We start from the raw sequence: 13273 nt of genomic DNA on the forward strand, positions 1-13273 counted from the left end.
ATCTTACTGACATCTGAATGTAGGCAACTGTAAAAGAAATAGACTATAAAATGAAAGTGCAAAATATTTTTCTTACTGCAGTTTTAATGTGAGGCCTTCAATTACAGGGATGTCATGAAAAAGCTTCTTCTTGTGAATAATGGTTTTCGACAGATTTATTATTTGACATCAAGAAGTTAGTAGATAGTCGTAAATAACTTTGCCTTTTTCCTGCTAGCTATAACTATAACAAGGGTTCCACTACAATTTAGCATCAAACCGTAACCCAAGGCTAACCACGCAGCATTAACCGCCCCCATTACTTCCGGCCTGGATGGCCAGCTCCGGCATTTCACAGCTCCAGTGTCTTTTGAGGTTCCGCTTTTTGTTGCTGAAAGTATAAAGATTAATCTGAGAAGAAAATCTCTACTATCTCTACAAAATGATGTCTGTATTTTGTTTAGTTGCCAGTGTTTTTTTTTTTTTTTTTTTTTGTATCAGTACTGATGAAGGATGAGCGGTGGTTGTTAAGAGGCATTTGTTAAGCCAGACATCAGACGTGAATGAGTGTGAAGCTGAATATCGAAGACCACTGATCCAAAGCCACGGCTGAGTTTGCTTTAACCTGATTTCACGACTCAAATAGTCGAGGGAATTCAATTTGGTGTTCTGGCTCGCAAAGAAAGGGGATTTCAAAACAGTGTGCCGTACAGGCTTAGGTTTAAAGCTTTAAAACTGATAAGATTCCACTCTACCCAAAAAGTCATCATTAGCAGGAGGCTTTCTTGACAGATAACTATCACAAAACGGAATGGCTTAAAAACGGGCAATGAAGCAGAAACAGGAGAAATTTATCGGCCACGTCATTACAAATTTGGAGGAGTGCGCTTTGTCCTGCAGGCAGTTGTCACAAACTTGTTCATAAGTTCATGCCGTCATGAGCACAGCACACAGCCTCCAGGCGCAATGCCATCTTTAGTTTCATCAGATCACAAAAACGTGAAAAGCGGCAACCTAGATGTGTGGCGGAGCATAGAAAGCCACAGGAAACAAAGCCCAGCCAACATGAACGGTAACGGCAATTGTTTATCATCTGTTCATCAGATTTCACCCAAACACAATTATGAGCGGCATGAGCTATTGGCTTGTCAAACTCCATTTTAACGTTATCAAACAGAGGCTGGCAAATCGACTTCCCCGCGTAATTGCTCCTCATATACCAAACGAGGAAAAAGTTGTTGCTTAAATGAACCCTATGAAAAAGGGTTGAAGGCCAATGAATATTTCGACTCATCTAAGTTTTTTGACAAGTACGTCAAAATGAGTTGAAACCAAATCAATACAGAAACCCTCCTCGCTAACAACACAGTCCAATTAGCAGTTCTCATCCATGAAATGTTTTCTATTATCATGTTATTTGTTAAACAAACATATTGCATAATAACCAACGGTTCAAATAATTGTACGTGCAAAGAAAAAATCACTTTCCGATCTATTCAACTGGAAATGCAAGGAACTTTGCGAGATATCAATCAAATTCAATGCCTATTTTTCCAGCTATAAGACAAGGTGAATCACATTGCCTCTTCAATATATGCTCTGAAGAACCATATGTACCATAATACATTGCACATATACATTATCTATTTTGACAGGTGTTTATGTGTTTATTATGTGTTTTATTAATGCCGTGCTCAAGAATTTTTTTAATTAATGATCTTATGGGTGGAGCAAATTGAATCAACCTAGATCAAAAATTCTGTTCTCAGCGAGGCTTGAACATATCAAAGCAAATGTGTCTTGAAGTGAAAGATAGCACCTGATTAATGTTCATGTCCACTGAAAGACTACCATCATAAACTGGCATTAAATATTTTATTAGATATTTATCAACCTAGTAAAAGCTTAGTGAAAGTTTGTGTTGACAATGTTTAAGCACGCCTCCATTAACGAGAGCAAGGTGAGGTCATCTTTAGTGAGCGTGCTTACGGTGTAACCTTGTACTTAACAATTTTTCCTCAGGACGAAGGAGTCCTAAGGGTGCATGTAAGTGTGATGTTCCTCCTTGTTGCAGGAGGGATTTCCACCGCTCTTTTATCTAGCGCTGCTTCACTGAGACTACTTACTGAACGAGCCATTATACTGATACGGATCAATCAGTCACTGTAGTATCCCCTTAATGCTGAACGCCAAGCGAGGAAGTAACAACTTCCTATTTTAAAGTCATAGGTGTGACTCGACCCAGGATTGACCCCGGATCTTCCGCTGCCGAAGCGGATGCTCTACCAGCTGTACGGTATGTCATCTTTATTCTAGCTCTCTCACGTTGAAGGTATTTTGTGTATAACAGTCTAAGCAGTAGCCTACGGCAGATAAAAGTTGTGGATTTCTGCGATGAAGGCCCAAATGTTAAATGTAGTTTTCTTGGAAAATGGACATAATGGAAGAATATTTCAGTGCCTGAACTGTTGATACAGTAGGCCTACTATATCATTTACAAGGAACTCCAGCAACCCTGTTTAAATAGCCTAGCTGCAGATGCATGGCCAGGGTATTCTTGGTTCAAGTCATAGCCTCCGGAGGGGTTGCGCTGGTGATGTTAACCCTATTAAATGTTTTCAAAATTACTATAGGTTTGTTGTACAACTATATTCAGGCTCAATTCTGAAACAAATGGGAACAAATCTAAGCTTGAACACAGTGTTTCAATAAGTTTACTGTATTTTATAAAAGAATACAGCAAGAAAAAAAAAACATCCCTTGTATGTAAGAAAGATGAAGGAACAAAATTTAAATTCTGTAATAAGTTGTAATAAATTCAGAGAACAAAAATAATATTATAAGTTTTAATTAATTTTAAGCGTTGACTGGTGAGACGCCATCTTCTCATTCCAATAAGCCTTGCACTAAATTTTGCACTGACTCTGATAGTTGTTATTTAGAAACTGCTGATTAAGCGACCAAAAAACTGTATTTAGGCAGATGACTGCAGTTTGGGGCGAGATGGTATGCAACCGTCTCTCACAATTTGTGATACCGTTGTTGAATATTGCACGGCTTGTAAATCAACTAATTTTGCGCCTGTGGTGGTAATTCATAATTGATACAGACCTGCCCCACAACACTTTGTGAAATGGTCCTTTGGCTACATGAAACTAAATCATTGTAAACGATCTAAAAATTATGTCTTATGCCGTAGTTCTGTGTTATCATATGTCACTTCGTGGAGTGAATGGGTAAAGACTACATCAAAGCTTAGGCCGCGCAATCTACATGTGTTTCATACAAGGGTTAATTGTAATAAAGGTCCACCTTATTAATAAAGAAATTTATTAATTTCTAATTTTCTTTAAACCACTTTATATAAAGAACACAAATTGCATTACTACCTAACAACATTACCTAAGTTCAATATACCAGCACCATCCAGACTGAATGATTACTAAAACTCACCTAAAGAGACTTACTTTTATGACTTCTCATTCCAGAAAGTTCTGGGATTGACAGAACTTTAAAAGAATTGATTAGTCACCATGAAGTCAAGTTCAGCTTCAAAGAGTGCAGTCAAATGGGCGTGACAGAGAGACGTGGCATAAAATGGCTGCCCCAGCCATGATTTCTGGTTTTATTGACCAATTCCATGAGTGGATGTAACAGTAAAGGCTTGTTAAAGGATGAAAGTATGATTCAGGTGAACCTAATACTAACTTCCTGGCTGTTCCAATCGAATTGAATTCATATATTGGCCTTTTCCAACAGACTTTGTCATAAAAGATAAACAGTTTAAAGAGACCAGAATTTCTTACATTTACCAGTATACCGAATACAAGTATGTGTTCTCTCAAATTACGAGATAGCAGAAATTAACACTTTTTGATGACCAGGATATTATGTCACTAGATTTTCATATAACTACCGATCAAACAACACTTATCCAACATCTAGGACATCTTTCCTCTGAATTTAGCTCTCATGGCAGCCCTCTACAGGCAGCTAGTATTTATGTAAAACCTACATGTATTCAGTTAGCCTTTATTATACCTCAATACTTGAACTCAAATCATTACAGCAGAGATGACTGTGGACAAGTGGTTGAAGTGCATCTCTTAAAGTATAGGTTCAAATAAGGACAGAAAATTGTTCATTCCACTGCGCTCCCTGTTCATTGGGACTTGTTGACAATATTTATTTGATTGTATATTTATTTTGACTGAGAAAGGAAGAGGAAGCTGGCATGAGTTGCAAATGAACTCGCCACCTCATTTGTTATAGGTTCCTGGGTCATTGTGCCATGCTGGTGTGCTAACCACCTCAGCCAAGAAGGGCCCCCGTTCGTGACAATAATTGGTTGGCGAATCTTGGGCTGAGAACCACTTGTCTTCTGCCAATATGGTGTGTATGAGACATGCAGGGAAAGTTTGCCTGTAATTCCTCAAAGGTCGGTGGTTTGCTTCAATAATAAAAAGGTACTTCTTAACTATGTGGTGGTGCTCTGTTTGACATATAGTACCAGATTAAACCACTAACACCTCTTAACAATGAACCTTAACTCATGACACCCCAACACATAACCATGACACTCAATACCAGAACAAACCATTTACACCTCTTAACAACGACCCCTAACTCATGACACCCCTGACACATAACAATGACGCTCAATATCGGATCAAACCATTTACACCTCTTAAAAATGATCCCTAACTCAGGACACCACTGACAACTAACCATGACACCTTATGCCAGATCTAACCATTTTATACACCCCTTGACAATGACACTAACCCATGACACCACTGACACATAACCATGACCCTCAATACCAGATCATACCATTTACAACTCTTAACCACTGCCTTAACTCATGACACCACTGACATGTAAGCATGACACTCAAAACCAGATCAAACCATTTACCCTTCCTATGACCCCAAACTCATGATACCAATGACACATAACCATGACCCTCAATACCAGATCAAACCACTTACACCTATTAACAATGACCCCCAAACTCATGACACCACCGACATGTAACAATGACCCTCAATACCAGGTCAAACAATTTACACCTATTAACAATGACCCCCAAACTCATGACACCACCGACATGTAACAATGACCCTCAATACCAGATCAAACCATTTACACCTATTAACAATGACCCCCTAACTCATGACACCACTGACAAGTAACCTGATCAAACCATTTACACCTATTAACAATGACCCCCTAACTCATGACAACACTGACAAGTAACCTGATCAAACCATTTACACCTATTAACAATGACCCCCTAACTCATGACAACACTGACAAGTAACCTGATCAAACCATTTACACCTATTAACAATGACCCTTTAACTCATGACAACACTGACAAGTAACCTGATCAAACCATTTACACCTATTAACAATGACCCTTTAACTCATGACAACACTGACAAGTAACCTGATCAAACCATTTACACCTATTAACAATGACCCCCTAACTCATGACACCACTGGCAAGTAACCTGATCAAACCATTTACACCTATTAACAATGACCCCCTAACTCATGACACCACTGATTCATTCATTATCACCCTCATTACTAAGCCAGGTCAACTAACACCCAATAACCACAGCACAATTGCAGCCATACAAAGAATATTAAAACTGATTCTTACTGATATGATACAAATACCAAAAATACCAGGTACCAAATATCAGTAACTCATAATTTACTACCATGCATCAAGGTGAAAGTATGGACAAAACAGCCAATTAAAGACATACAAATTCAGTTCTCAGTCATAATGACATGAAAATGGAAAAACTTTTAGCTGTAATTGTCTCACAAAAATTGGCATTACCAAAAACTCAACGTAATACAACCATCTGTCTTCATTATGCTCTCACCATGTGCAGATGCAATGCTGCAATAGAACGACAAAACTATTTTCATCCAACCACTGGATTCTAATGTAGTGAGCTCCCTCATTGGCCATTTCCTTTTAACTCCCCAAAATGGAGGGGGGAAAAAGAAGAAAAAAATTGGAAGGGATGATCTGCTGCTGAATGATGTAGTTGGAATGTTAAAAAAGCTTCTGTACCCAGCTGCTCAACATGGAACCAAATTGACAGACCAATTTAGATAAAAGTGCCAAATCCTTTTTTCAAAGCATTGGACTGGATCTAGCATTATTAAAATCAACAGACCTACAGAAAGCATTAGAATAAGTTGCAAGGCTTGAGTAAATAATCAACATGCTTTTAAGGAAAAAAATTATTATTCGAACTAAAACATTTGACAACAGCTTTGTCCTGGAAGTATAAATGGAAGCAGAAATGGCATGAAACTTTTGTTTTGCACCCTTGTTTTACACCCTTGTTTTAGTTTTACTTAGGTTTGAACTATGCTTGTACATTAACTTTTCTATGAACATTATTTCCTTCATTTCACCAAATTTCCTTTTCAGCAGTACGTATGGTTTTAATATGATCTGATTTATACTGCTGCCTAACCGAAATGCCATATCAAAGACATGCGAAACAACCACTCTGGAATATTGATTTCTCAATGTAAACCTCTTAATAATAGTATGAACATTCAGATTTATAGTTAAAAGAGAACAAAAACGTTCATAGTTTTATCAAAATTGGAATGAATGGCCCCAGACTTAAATAATGATCTGTCACTTTTCTGTGTGAAACCATGCACTAAAGTGCAATTCAGATTAATGAACCATTTTTTGACAGAACAAAAGACAGACAGACAGATGAGGGGTAAGCGTATAGTCTCTCTTGCGTAATGGTAGGGGGCTAATAACACTTCACCCTGTAATGTTTATACTCACACAATGACACTGGGCTTTTTCTTATATGCCTTTCTCCATGGTGGAGTAAACTGAATGTGTTACAGAGATAACAGAACAGATTCACATCATAATATGGCTAACACTGCAATGGCTCTCTCTTTCAGAATTTAATATAAAATCAATACGTTTCTCGCTAATAAATAGCTGTTCAGGTATCTACGGAAGCATTTAGCACACTTGAGATTGAGAGGGTCCAGGTGACATTATCATATGCCAATAATGATTAACACAGATCAATGATTACTAGACTAAGAGGTTTCCTGTGACACTAACATGGAATTATTAACATTAAGGTACATGCAATATAAAAAAAAATGATCTAAAAATATCAACTGAAAAGAGGGGAAACTTATGTGTACATCAAAAAGTAACGAAACTGCAATCATTCCTTATCAACTAAAAGGCAACAAGTTACAAAACCTGAATGGGAATATGAGATAGCACTACACTGTACAACATACATGCCAATATTCTAACGATAATGTCTGTACTTGTCTTAAAAATTAGCATGAAAAAGTGAAATTTAGAGGCAAATAAACATCACCAAATCTTACTTTTGGTGCTGAAAATGTAATTTAGGCAGTAGCATATCATCCTACATGTGCCTTTCAAAACAACCTTAAAACATCTCTCTAACATGAACACAACTCTCAGACAGAATAAGTAAATTATTCAAGGTGGAATTCTAGTTCAAATACAGTATGTATCTTCAATCTCTCCATAGGAATACTTGGAGGATACCAGAATGAGATGGACTGACCTTAAGATGAGACACCAAGAGATTCCTATTCTGCCGAATGGATATCTAAAATTATCTGGATAATTAAATTCTTTGCAGCAAAAACCAGGGAGGAATAATTAGCCATTGCTGTCAGTGAAGACAGACACATACTTCATGAGCTGTGAATTAACAGTCCTAGCGGAGACACTTATCACCTACCTCAAGGGATTCTGGGACGGCTTCCGCGCTGTTGGACCAAAACTCATCAAGGCTTTTTCAAAACCAAAGTCAGCTTTACGGAGGCCAAGATACGTCGGAGCGGTGGCTTGGGCAGGGCTCTAACGGGACAGTCTGTGTGTCAAAAGGAAATGGTTCAGTTGTCTTGGCATAGTTCTTCACGGACGGGCAGAGGCTGATATAAACTCAGCAGGAGGTCCATATTGGCTTTGGTTCGCGTAAATCCCTTGATGGTCCTAAATCCCGTTCCACAGAGCTATCAGTGTACGGTACGAGAAAGCTGATCTGTGGGACAAGGCATGCACATCACTACAGCCACGCGGTGGGTAGCTCCTACCAGAGCTCTGGCACTTGGCAGGCCCCTCGTTCAACCGGCTGTAACCCTCCCTTCTACAGACGTATTGATTCAAAGCCGCTTATGGCCGCCGTCAACGGAGTGCAATTGGTGCCATCAGCATCAAATAGATCATCAGCTTCTTTTTTTTCCCTTTGCATGTGGACATAACAAATAGGGCAGGAAAATGAACAGAGAAGACAAAAAATAGAAAGCGGACCTGCACTCTCCTGTGTTGTGCCAACAAATGCAATATCGAAATTTCATAAGCAAGTTGTGGTTCTCTAATGGTGAAGAGGGGATGATTCGCACACATTTAAGTTATAAAAAATATCTTTATACCCATGCCTGTTTTTATTATACAACATCTCCATCTACTGCCAAAACCATTATCCTGCATAAATGGATCATGAATAATTCATAGGAGGTTACACTGAATTGATCTGGTTTGATTACAAATCTCAGGTGTACATTTCAACCGACATTTGTTGCTGCCAGTGTCTACAATTACTCATGAAAGACAGTTCCACTTTAAAACTAACGAGGACTAAGAATGCATGAAAATCTTCTGCAATTGTAATGCTTTACGCCTGCAATAAATATAGTGCTTCGTGACAAACTACAAATAGCCAATTTTACTCATAAAAATATTCATTTCAACGAGCCCATCAAATCATGTATAAACCCTCTTGTCTTGAATGGTTACCAATTCAAATCACAATCCATCAAAAACAACTGAACAAAAACAAACATAACCATAGCTATGGTGGGGTGTTTATGGGTTAAGTCCACAAGGCAAACTTTTTACATCACAAATTTGTGATTATGGTGAAGCAAATAACTGAATATTATTTGTCCAAGCTGAGTGATAAACGATCATAATGAATATGATGTGTGACCTAATGAAATGCAACTACAATGTGGACTGACAGAACAACTTGATAAATTGCCAGTCTAAACTGACAGATGACCTTTCCTAGCTGCAATCCCAACAAATGCTTCATCGTAACTGACTTGTGACAAGATTCAACCTTCAACTGTGCTTACAGAGCAACTTAACTCATAACAACGTAACATTCTTTTTATTTTTCTTGAACAACGGCCAAGAGATTTAAGTTTGCCTTTTAGATGAAATCATCAAAAGATACATACAGTAATCACCTATCACTTCAAGGAATTTTCTAGCAAATTGATCACCTTTCAGTTAATGAAATATGATGTGAAATTCATTTTGTGTGATTATAACAGTAAATCCCATAATTTCAAACAATTTTTAACAACTGTTCACCCAAGTGTACTAAAGTTCCTACAACAGGGCAATCAGTTGAGAAAAAATTCATGGAATCACAGGTGATTTGCTGAGTGTACTTTAGTCATGTTGACAGTAGCTATTTGATTGTGTAAAAATAAGGTCAAGGTATCACTTACACTGGCTAGAAAACATTAAAGACATAAACATGTAGCTAGTTCTGAAAGAAAATCGATTTTTTAAAGAGAAAAACTCAAGGACTCCCAGAACATAATGAACAATACAGTTCAAAATGCCTGAATCCTAATTTAGCCAGATCTTTGGGGTTTACTTATATGTTACACCATACAATACGACAAGTTATTAAGGAATTACTTTCAACCCAAATAAGGGGCCTTTGTTACCTGGTTGTTAGCATGCCAGTTCAGCACAATGACCCAGGAGCCTCTCACATATGCCATAGTGGTGAGTTTGTCCAGGTCATGTTGACTTCCCCTCCAGTAAAACATGGGGAGGTCTCTCAGCAACCTGTGGATGGTTGTAAGCTTCCACCAGGCTCTGACCAGTTTCCTTTCGACGTATAAGTGAAATATTCTTCAGTACAGCGTAAAACACCAATCAAATAAATAAATAAATAAATAAATAAATAAATAAATAAATAAATCAACCCAAATAATATCAAGAAGCGTATTTCAAATGTAAGACTTGAAGAGAGGCCTCTGTAGCTCAGTTGGTTAGCACACTAGTGCAGCGTCATGACCCAGGAGACTCTCAAGCCCAGTTCATGCTGGCTTCCTCTCTGGCCGGGAAGGTTTTCAGCAATCTGCGGATGGTCGTGGGTTTCCCCTGGGCCCTGCCCGGTTTCCTCCCACCATAATGCTGGCTGCCAACGTATAAGTGAAATATTTTTGAGTACGGCTTAAAACACCAATCAAATAAATAAATAAATCAAATGCAACAGAAACAAACTGACAAAAAGCTGGTGTGGTGTACTGTTTCTAGTCCCTGGTTAACAGCAATCATAGAGCTTTTTGAACAGTCTTATAGTAGTTAAATGCCAATATCTTTCAGCAACACGACAGGCAAGTCTGCTGATCAGATGTGAACAAGTTCATCAGTAACTTGACAAAGACTGGTGAAGTCCAGGTCTGTCCATTCATAAAACAGACCACTATCATATACGCAAATAATTATGGAGTTAAATAACAAAGATGAAATCAAACATATCAGTTTGTCTTACCTGCCTGTAAGATGCAATCACCATATGAATGCGATGTAAGAACTGGAATATGCAAGTCCTCCCTGATGGAATGCCTCCCTTCTCCAAACCTGTCCATTGTTTTCCCTGCAAAAATATATGACATCTAATTAAATTAAGTTATAATCATTTCAATAAAATTTACAGATTATTTTTTGCTGTGTTGTATATAAGCTTTATTGCAAACGCTGGCAGTATTTGGAACTAGTATTCAACAGAAAACAAAGTGTAAGGGACAGACTGAAATTAATATACGTCTGGTGAATACCATGTGCATTAATACATCGGGTTTCCAGAGGGTTTGATGTGGCAACATTACACATATACTGCAATACCAAGCTTCTGTTCTGTTCAAAGATACAAAAGACAATGTATCTTTGAATGAAGAGGGATTGTTTATGAATGCATGTATGTTGTTCAAATTGTCCAACAATATAAAGCTTCACACAACCTTCAGTCCACTCCATAGCAAAGTGTCTTCAACAGCTCTCGTGCTGAAACCGAAAGTTATCTCCCTTATGTGAGCTATCAAAATCAACACACTTATCTCCCTTGATCTATATTACAATACGGGCCACAGACCCCCATTAGTTTTCCATAAGCGACAATGTTAACGTTTAGTTCTGTAGCTCAGTCCCAAACATTCCGTGGCCAATAAGCTTTAGTGCATACCTGGCCCTGCCTGTGAGAAAGAAGCCATAAAAATCTTGACACAGGTTGACCGTCAAAATCTGGACCTTTCTATGCCGGCAGCTGGGAGGGGTGCCTAGCAACCGCCAAGGGGACGTCACCGCAGACTCATCACCACCTGTCTCCTTGTGTCCTCTCGCCCAGAATTTCAAACTTTCATCATTAAAACTCATACCTGCCCAAAGCTTAGACAATTTCCATCATTTTGATACCAAGCTGTACCTGTACAGCAAAAACGGCAGGCTGGCAGCAAAAAAAGACTTCACACCCTAAAATACACAGAACTACAATCGTCTGTGTCCTATCACACCAGCCAACTTTTTCAAACTCAATAATTTTTCCACCACGTAATTCCTACTACCTCTAAACCTCACACACAAAGTTAGGGTTTGATACATGCAAAAACTTTTGGGTAGGAGGAATTTAACTTGGGGTACCCTTATCTTGGAAATGTGTCTGTTTGTCCGTTCTCAAGCACGAAGTTCAAAGCTCTGTAATGCACATACCGTTCAAAATATCTCAACCAGGTCAAATGTTTTGGAAAGCTGGCATGTATATCTGTGAGAAAAATGAAAAAAATCCAATGACCAGGTATTTTACATTTTCCAATAACAAACATTTAGAAAACGGAAGTTGTAATGGGGGTCTGTGTCCATACTGGCACATTTTCTGCTCCTGCTTTTCCCAATTCTTTTTTTCACAAAACACATACGTCAGAGCTGAGGTATACAAAATGACAGTTCCTGGAAGAACCAGACGTGGTTAAACCTTCTACATGAATAATTCACTATTTGGAATAGAGACAAAATTATTCTTCAAACAGTTATTGCAAACTTCAACTTTTTCACTTTTGTTGGTGGCTAATATACACATTATTCCTACAGAATGTTTCTGGCATACTTTAATCCATGTAAATATCTACTGAGAAAAAACAAATAAGAGACTATAAGAGACTAAGATACAATCAAAACCATATACGTTAGATTTTTTATTATGATAATTACCCATAAACGCATGTTTCAGCTCTTACAAAGCAACTTGATTGTGCTGATGTATGTAGAGGCTTGATCAGATATAAAGTTAAATCATTTCAAAACTTATTTGTAAACTTAAAGATGTTTCAGCATCTTATTACCTTTTCAGGCAGGCTTTGGGTAGCTGTAGTTGTCATTTAGGGACCTTATGTTTACTTCAGAAAAGCTACATGTCAGCAGTCAGTCTCTCTTACATGAAAATAACCATTAGCCTGCTAAACTGACCAAATACTGTCCCATATGGTTATGAAGGTGCAATTCCTTGAGCTCTTGGCAGTTCTAAATTTTAAGGCATGCAGCAATAAAAGAACTATGAATATATTATTTAACACTACATCTGACGCGTGTATTCTTCAAAAGATAAAAGTTGTTTCATGATGGTCACTACAATGTATTTATTTTATTGGTGTTTTATGCCGTACTCAAGAATATACGCTTTCACTTATACGCTGGTGATCAGCATTATGGTGTGAGGAAACCAGACAGAGCCCGTGAGAAACCCAATACCATATGCATGTAGAGCAGACCTTCCCACATATGGCTGGAGAGGAAGCCAGCATGAGCCAGACTTGAACTCACAGCTACTGCATTGCTGAGAGGCTCCTGGGTTTTTGCTTATATATGCTTGGCCGTCAGTTTTAAGGGTGATGGTGTCTTTCGAGAATGACATCATGTTCAATTGAGGCAGCACCATAAATATGCCAGCACTGAGACCTTCTGCGAGACACCCACCGGTATGTTACTGCAACATCATTCGTAATCACAGTGGCGGTGACAAGTTTGATATTTGGATTGCAGAGAGGAGTGAGCATATTGTCTGTAAACAAACCACAATCCATAGACTGGTTGATTAGGCTATCCATTTTGGGATGTCGCCGTATTTATCAAACACCAGGAAAGATCACCCCT

General features: G+C 38.3%; 1 protein-coding gene across 1 annotated transcript in view; it reads right to left on the minus strand.

Annotated features, from left to right (window-relative positions):
- The window catches only part of LOC135463222 (neuropilin-1-like), a 52080-nt gene extending 44145 nt beyond the window's left edge, over nucleotides 1-7935 (minus strand). Inside the window, exon 1 of the mRNA XM_064740531.1 lies at nucleotides 7782-7935. The gene's annotated coding sequence lies outside the window, so the exon portion shown is untranslated. The remainder of the gene's footprint in view (nucleotides 1-7781) is intronic.
- Nucleotides 7936-13273: the final 5338 nt, after the last annotated feature.

The sequence above is a fragment of the Liolophura sinensis genome, chromosome 1, assembly GCF_032854445.1.
Source record: "Liolophura sinensis isolate JHLJ2023 chromosome 1, CUHK_Ljap_v2, whole genome shotgun sequence".
NCBI lineage: Eukaryota > Metazoa > Mollusca > Polyplacophora > Chitonida > Chitonidae > Liolophura > Liolophura sinensis.